This window comes from Staurois parvus, unplaced genomic scaffold, assembly GCF_062004578.1.
Source record: "Staurois parvus isolate SC_StPar_1 unplaced genomic scaffold, SC_StPar_1.0 ptg000310l, whole genome shotgun sequence".
Lineage (NCBI taxonomy): Eukaryota > Metazoa > Chordata > Amphibia > Anura > Ranidae > Staurois > Staurois parvus.
The window spans coordinates 2,325,498-2,333,820 of NW_028318106.1; positions in this window are offsets into that span (position 1 = coordinate 2,325,498).

Consider the following 8,323-nt stretch of genomic DNA (forward strand, 5'->3'; position numbering starts at 1 on the left):
TCCACAGTAATTCACAAAGGGATATGCAAGAGGTGCCACCAGAATGTCTGGAAGGATGCTACCTAAACCATGTGGCAAACACAAAGAAAAAAGAAAGTAAACTGCACACCTAAAAGGCTAACCTCAAAAATTGTTTACTAATGAATAACATGTACAGTAAAACATTGCATCGGAGACCCGGCCTACATACCCAATCACAAGGGCCCCTCACCTCCAGAGAGGAAGGGCCTCCTGTGTCAGACACTGAACGATGGTGAAAACATGTCCACTGGGTGTATGCCTCTCTGATGGAAACTAAACCCCTCCACAAACCAGCCACCCCCCACTCTCCCAAACAAACTCAACCACCTAATTCCACAACTCCTCCAATCCCCCAATGCTCCTCCCACAATGACCCTCCCCAGAAAAAAACCTGACCAACCGCCCACTGACAGAGGGCGGGTAGGAAAAGACACCGGCCCACTGACACCCCCAACCCCCCAGACCCCGGTAGATGTAGTAGCTAACCCACCAACACACCAAATGCGCCGTATAATACACAAGAAAATGAAGCAGACTGCTATGCATGCACAACCTATTACATGTTATAGGTAGTAAACCAGACAGATATAATATCAAACGTTAAGGGCCGCAGCCTGAGATTCCGATCCAGTATGCGGTATTAGATAAATATAAAGTCTGATATATCCAGGCCAGATGAAAAAGGCAAATGTGTATAATATAATCCACTGAAAAAGATCCATTGTGGTCATGGATTTTGAAAAATACAGTGGGGCAAAAAAGTATTTAGTCAGCCACCAATTGTGCAAATTCTCCCACTTAAAAAGATGAGAGAGGCCTGTAATTGGCATCATAGGTAGACCTCAACTATGAGAGACAAAATGAGAAAAAAAATCCAGACAATCACATTGGCTGATTTGGAAAGAATTTATTTGCACATTATGGTGGAAAATAAGTATTTGGTCAATATCAAAAGTTCATCTCAATACTTTGTTATATATCCTTTGTTGGCAATGACAGAGGTCAAACGTTTCCTGTAAGTCTTCACAAGGTTGGCACACACTGTTGCTGGTATGTTGGCCCATTCCTCCATGCAGACCTCCTCTAGAGCAGTGATGTTTTGGGGCTGTCGCTGGGCAACACGGACTTTCAACTCCCTCCAAAGGTTTTCTATGGGGTTGAGATCTGGAGACTGGCTAGGCCACTCCAGGACCTTGAAATGCTTCTTAAGAAGCCACTCCTTCGTTGCCCGGGCGGTATGTTTGGGATCATTGTCATGTTGGAAGACCCAGCCACGTTTCATCTTCAATGCCCTTGCTGATGGAAGGAGGTTTGCACTCAAAATCTCACGATACATGGCCCCATTCATTCTGTACACTCCCCAGCAAGTACACCTGAGGGGGGAACACTTCTTTCCTATTTTTTCACGTGGTGGACAATTCTTGAGATGTCTGAAGAATCATTTGGTGGATAAATTAATATTAATTTGGACTTTTTTGGGGACTATACACTTAATTTACTTAATTTCTTTATTCGCTTTTCATTTTATAATTTTTTTATATTTTTTTCATTTGGTGGATAAATTAATATCATTTGGACTTTTTTGGGGACTATACACTTAATTTACTTATTCACTTTTTATTTTATAATTTTTTATATTTTTTTCACGTATAAGAGTTGTGCGCTACTCGATCACTTTTTGAGTGTATATTCATGTGTTAAGCTTACAATAAAGCTTCAAAAAAAGAAGTGTAGTGAGTGTAAGGAATAATAAAATAAATAAATAAACAAGTAGCTAGCACAAAGTGGCAAACCCTCCTATTCCACTGAATAAACACCTATACAAAGGTGCAGCGTTAATATATGAACAAAAATAATTATGTGAACTAATATCCAATATTTCAATCAAAGTCCAAAGGAAATTGCAGTGTTCAACAATAATGTGAAAATCAATGGTGATCAGTGATGTGAAGTGACATCCATCCTCCATGTGACCCATGTGGATGTATTGACCATGTGACCCAGTGCAGGAAGCAGAATTGTGATGAGATACATGTGTAGAAGTGCTGGAAGCAGAGGCTAGAAGCAGGCTGTATAATCTAGAAGCGGGACCCAGGATCAGAGCTCCTTTTCAGGATGTGCCACATTCGGATCAATTCCTGATCGGTGTACTGGAGGTCCATTTCCAGGAATGCCCATTTAGAGCCCATTTCACATGGAAGTCATTGCAGTGGATAAGACATCGCTTGGAGGGATTTCCATACAGAGCCTGTTTATTTTTTGCTTCTGGTGAGTGCGTAGTGGTGGGGAATTGTCACAGATGTCACTTCACATCGCTGATCACCATTGATTTTCACATTATTGTTGAACACTGCAATTTCCTTTGCACTTTAAGATTTAAATATTGGATATTAGTTCACATAATTATTTTTGTTCCTATATTAGTGCTGCACCTTTGTATATGTGTTATAATAAAGCTTACCTATAGGTAAAATGAATATCTCCTAAATGTTCACCATTCAGGAGATATTCTAGAGAGCAGCAGCCAGTGATGTCACCGGCGCATGTGCTCTGAAGAAACGACATACCTGTGCAGTTCTTTCAGTGCTCTGTGCCACGGCCATGACTCCCATGCGCATGCACAGGAGTGACGTCATCGTGGCTTGGCCATTTAAGCGGCCGCAGCCCAGGAACTTGGAAGGAAGACCAGGTGAAGATGGAAGACTCTGCAGCAGTGACAGCATACTGGAGGGCTACGTTCTCAGGTAAGTCTTTCATAATGTGCTAGCATGCAATGCATCAGGGGCGTCTCTAGGGTTGGTGTCACCTGGTGCAATAACACTTAGTGATACCCCCTCCGACGATCCCCGCAGAATGGATCGGATCTGTGGATTGAGCATAATAGATCAGACTCCGATCCATTATGCTCCCAAATGCATAGGTTCAATTCATCCTGCGGGGATCGTCGACATGCAATCTATACGGGGTGACACCTGACCCGCTCCACGAAAAGGTAAGTTGTAAAGAAAGTCGATGATCCCCGCAGGATGCATCAGATCCATCCTGCGGGGATCGTCGGCTTGCTTTACAACTTACCTTTTTGTGGTGTGGGTCCGATGTCACCCCATGCAGTAGGTGTTACCTGGTGCAGTGCGCACCCCCCCACACCTGCTTCGGGACGCCACTGCGATGCATACTAGCATAATATACCTTTACCTTGCAGGGTTTGTTTTTTGTTTTACATTTACTACGGCTTTAAGCAGCGAGCGCAACTAACTTTCCCTAGCAGTTCTATTAGGCAAGGGAACAGGATTATACACACTAACTTTCTAATCCTAGAACCTACTTAGTTGGGTGCTACATAAACATGCTGATAGCTTTGACTGAACCTGTATGTTTATACACTGAACAGAATCTAGAATAAAAAATAGTCACTATAAAATACTCAAGATCAATTTTTTTCTTTGAGATCAGTCAGTCAATTGAATGTTTTCTAAACAAAAATTAAAGTTTTTAGTGAAATCTTTCTAAAAAGCATATTTCACTGGTGATCTCTTCTAACTGAGGTGTGAGGCCATTTTAACCAGTTTCCTACCACGCTATAGCCGAAAGACGGCTACAGCGCTGTTCTGTCTTGGCATCGGTTGTACTTGTGGCGAGATTCGTTTAGACCCAGTCTGTAAGAATGTGGGCAGCAAGTTGAATGATCGCCTTAACAGATAGTTTACTCAATGAATAACAACTTCAGAGGTGTTTTCCAATGCTTCTTTATGCTTCAAGGTAGCAAAGGTATGAACATAGAGGTGTTTTCATAGGTAAATTTCCAGTGATGTAACACAGCTTTCTCACTTTACAGTGTCTTCATAACCACTAAACAAAAGGGTCGTTACAACAGGAAATGGAGGGTGGAAGCAACCAACTAGTCAGAAACAGCAGGGGTGTGTGGATGATACCAAATAACATTATAACATAACATGTAAATAACAACTGCTAAACAGTAAAGCTGCATTGCAGCACACTCCCCGCCTGGTATCGGGAGATACCACTACACAACTATATTTTTTTTCTTTCCTTATAAAATACTATTAACATTGCATACAGTAAAATACTATCTAACCTTCTCAAATCTGCAAATTAGCTATATTAGAGGTCTTAAGTGACTCCCTCACATAACACTGAATCAGAATTACTAGAAACAGGCCTAATTAGGACAGTCTCAGTGACTGGTCTGAAGAAGGTTTTTGAGTCTCCGTCCTTAACGATCCTGACTTCCACACTTCGGACTCTTCCATCATCACTGGCAATGGCTTTTGTAATAAGTCCAACTGGCCACTGGATCTGGTGAGTTTGCTGGTCTTTTAGCAGGACTAGGTCCCCTTCCTTTAAGTTGGGCTTCTGGGTTTGCCACTTTTTACATCCTTGGAGAAGTGTGAGGTATTCCTTCCTCCATCTGTCCCAGAAACGATCTGCAAGGTATTGTGCGTATCTCCACTGACGTTTATATATGTCCTTTTCATCGAAGATACCCTTTGGCGCTGGAATCTGTCCAATCTTCCGGCTCAATAATGTAGCTGGAGTTAAGATAGTCAGAAATTCTGGGTCTGTAGATACGGCAGTCAATGGTCTTGAGTTGATTATTGCTGCGACCTCAGCAAGGAATGTGGTGAGCACCTCATGGGTAAGGCGTGAAGAACTCACGTCAAGCAACATTGAGTCCAGTATGCGCCTTGCCATCCCAATCATGCGTTCCCATGCTCCGCCCAAGTGCGAAGAGTGTGGTGGGTTGAATTTCCATACGCAGCCTTGATCACTCAAATAATTTCCAACTTGTTGTTGGTCTATCTGTAACTCTCTACAAGCACCAATGAAATTAGTTCCACAATCTGATCTCAACAACTTCACAGGACCTCTTAGAGCAATAAATCTCCTTACAGCGTTGATAAAACTTGAAGTGTCCATTGACTCAATCACTTCAATAGGTACAGCTCTTACACTTAAGCAAGTGAACATTACAGCCCATCTTTTGCTGTTGACTTCACCACCACGAGTTCTTCTAGCCATTACTATCCATGGTCTAAACACATCGATCCCAACATATGCAAAGGGTGCATCTTCACTCAGTCTGTCTGCGGGTAGGTTGGCCATCTGTTGATACTGCTGTCTACCTCTTAACTTCTGACATTTGATACAGTTATGAATAATCGTGGCTATTTGTCTTTTCACTCCAATTATCCAGAACCCTGCAACTCTGATGGCACCTTCGGTATAGTGTCTTCCTTGATGTCTGACTCTCTCATGGTAATGCTGGATTATCAAGGTTGCCAAATGGAGGTTTCTTGGTATTATCAAAGGGTTCTGTTCCCTTCTTAGCAGGTTTGACGTATTCAGTCATCCCCCAACTCTAAGTATGCCTTCATTGTCGATTATTGGGTTCAGTTTGAATAGTGGGCTACCCCTCGAGACTGGTCTATTGCCTCTCAAACACTTAATCTCTTCTGCAAAGACTTCTTCTTGCACACGACGTATGATGAATAACTCTGCCTTCTCATACTCTAACGCATTGGATGACTCCTTGCAAGTGTGCCATCCATGACAAGACGATGTCTGGTTGGACTTGCGGAAAATCTGTGCAATATGACTCAATCTTGCTATAGTCTTCACCAATCTTTTCCAAGAAGAGAAACGTTCAAAACGTCTTACCTCCAAGTTTCTTCTTGAGCAAATGTTAGAACTCAATGTTATAACTTCAGAGCGGATTTCCTGATCAGTGTCTGGATCCACCAGGTAGAAATCGATATCTTCTTCTGAGTTTGTAGAAGACTGGTCTGTTAAAAACTTGGGTCCTGTAAACCAAATGGTTTGCGTGAGGACAACTTCTGGCACTGACCCCGTGGCAATGTCAGCGGGATTCAAACCAGTCGGGACATAGTTCCATTGTTCAGGTCTACTGATTTTTCTTATTCGTTCTACCCTGTTAGCCACATACACATAGAACCTTCTTACACAGTTGCATATGTAGCCAAGTACGACCTTGCTGTCAGTGTAGTACTTAACCTGATCAATTTCAGTGTCCATTTCATTTTGCAGGAATTCTGCAACTTCGACAGCTAGGGTTGCTCCACACAATTCTAATCTTGGAATAGTGTGAGCTGGTTTTGGAGCTAACTTGGCTCTTCCTAGAAGAAACCCGACATGGGATCTCCCGGAGGGATCTATGATCTTGAGATAAGCCACGGCCGCTATAGACTCAGTGGACGCATCACAAGATATGAATCTCTTTCCTCTGACTTCTTGAAGTTGAAGTAGGTGAATAGCAGCGTGGGATATTAAGTTCTTCCAGTACTTTCAAGGAGTCTCTCCATTTCTCCCATTTAGGTAGTAGGTCTACTGGCAGAGGGGCATCCCAATCTGTCACTCTCTCATTAAGCTGACGAAGTATGGATCTCCCTTGGACGGTAACTGGAGTCACGAAGCCTAGGGGATCGTAAAGGCTATTGACAGTTGACAGGATTCCTCGTTTGGTGAATGGCTTCTTGGTGTCAGAGACCTGAAAGGTGAATGCATCTGAAGTTACATTCCAGAGAAAACCGAGACTCCTTTGCATGGGTAGGGCATCTACTCCCAAATCCAAATCCTTCAAATCTTTAGCATGATCTTCTGGATTAAAAGCCTTCATTACTTCACTGCTATTAGATGCGATATTATGAAGCCTTAAGTTAGCAGTCAACAGGAGCTGTTGAGTTCCTTTTATCAGATTGATGGCTTCTTCAGGTGTTGGGAAGGATTTCAGACCATCATCTACATAGAAATCTCTCTCAATGAATTGCCTGGTGGCAAATCCAAATTCCTTTTCACCTTCCAGTGCTGTTCTCAGTCCATAAGTTGCCACGGCAGGAGATGGACTATTGCCAAAGACATGGACTCTCATGCGATAATCCATCACCCGATCATTAATGTCATTGTTGCGGTGCCACAAGAATCTGAGATAATTTCTGTGGTCTTCTTTGACTATGAATCAGGTAAACATCTGTTGGATGTCAGCTGTCACGGCAATGGGTTCCTTCCTGAACCGTATCAACACTCCTACAAGGTTGTTCGTTAGATTTGGACCCGTTAGAAGAACGTTGTTTAAAGAAGTTCCCTTGAACTGAGCACTTGAGTCGAAGACGATTCTGATTTGCCCCGGTTTACGAGGATGGTAGACTCCAAAGGATGGAAGGTACCAGCATTCTTCACCTTCTTCAAGGTCTGGTGCTGGCTCGGCATGATAGGTTATCTAGAATCTTCTGCATGAATGCTAGAAAGTGCTCTTGCATCTCAGGTTTGTTGCGTAGAGTTCTCTTAAGTGCAGCAAATCTGGCTAAAGCTTGTTCTCGATTGTTAGGGAGAGTGAGCCTTGGTACACGAATGGGTAATGGAGCTACCCAACTGTTGGAGTTGTCCTTGAAGAACTCTTCATTCATAATCTTGATGAACTCCTTGTCTTCGACTGAAGGAGCAATCTTGTTGTCATCACAAGTAGTCTGGTACACTGCATCACCAAGATCCTTGTAAGAAGTGAGCTTGCAGGTAATGCCCTGGAGTGCTTGATATGGAACTTCAGGATTGAAATCAAGTCTTTCCTTCACATATTAGTGCAATGGACATTTCATCGATCGATAGGTGTATGATCCCTCCACATTAGTTTTGTAGGAAGCTACATCCAAGAGCTTGTGAGATCGATCTAAACAAACTTCTCCTATTATCACCCATCCAAGATCAAGTTTCTGGGCATAAGGAGCATCATCCAGACCGTTACATAACTCTCTTATTTTTTGAACTCTAGGAATGACTCTCCCTAGAAGAATCAAGATCTTCGTCATCCTTGTTAAGTGTAGGAATGCATTTAGCAATGTGGCTCAAATGAGGTTGATGACGTGCAACCTCAGGTGTGGGAATCTTTTCTTTGCTGTTCGGTAGTTGATCACATTCGATTAGAGTAGGAAGAGGAAACTCTATGTTCTCATATTCTGATGCCACTATGAAGCCATGGGCTCTTCTTCCAGAAGTATTGACCCTTCCTGCGCATGTCTGCAAGGTATAGGACCAGGCCTCTCCATGAATGTTGAATAAGTTGAAGAATTCTGTACTTGCCAACGAGCGATTGCTCTGATCGTCGAGTATGGCATACATTTTTATGGCATTTTGTGGACATCCTTCAGGAAAAACCCTTACAAGACATATCTTGCTGCAAGACTTGCTATGAAGCCCTTCTCCACACACCTCTGTACATCTTGTGGTTACGAGGTTGGCATGTTGCTCAGTTCTCTCCCCGCCGTCATCT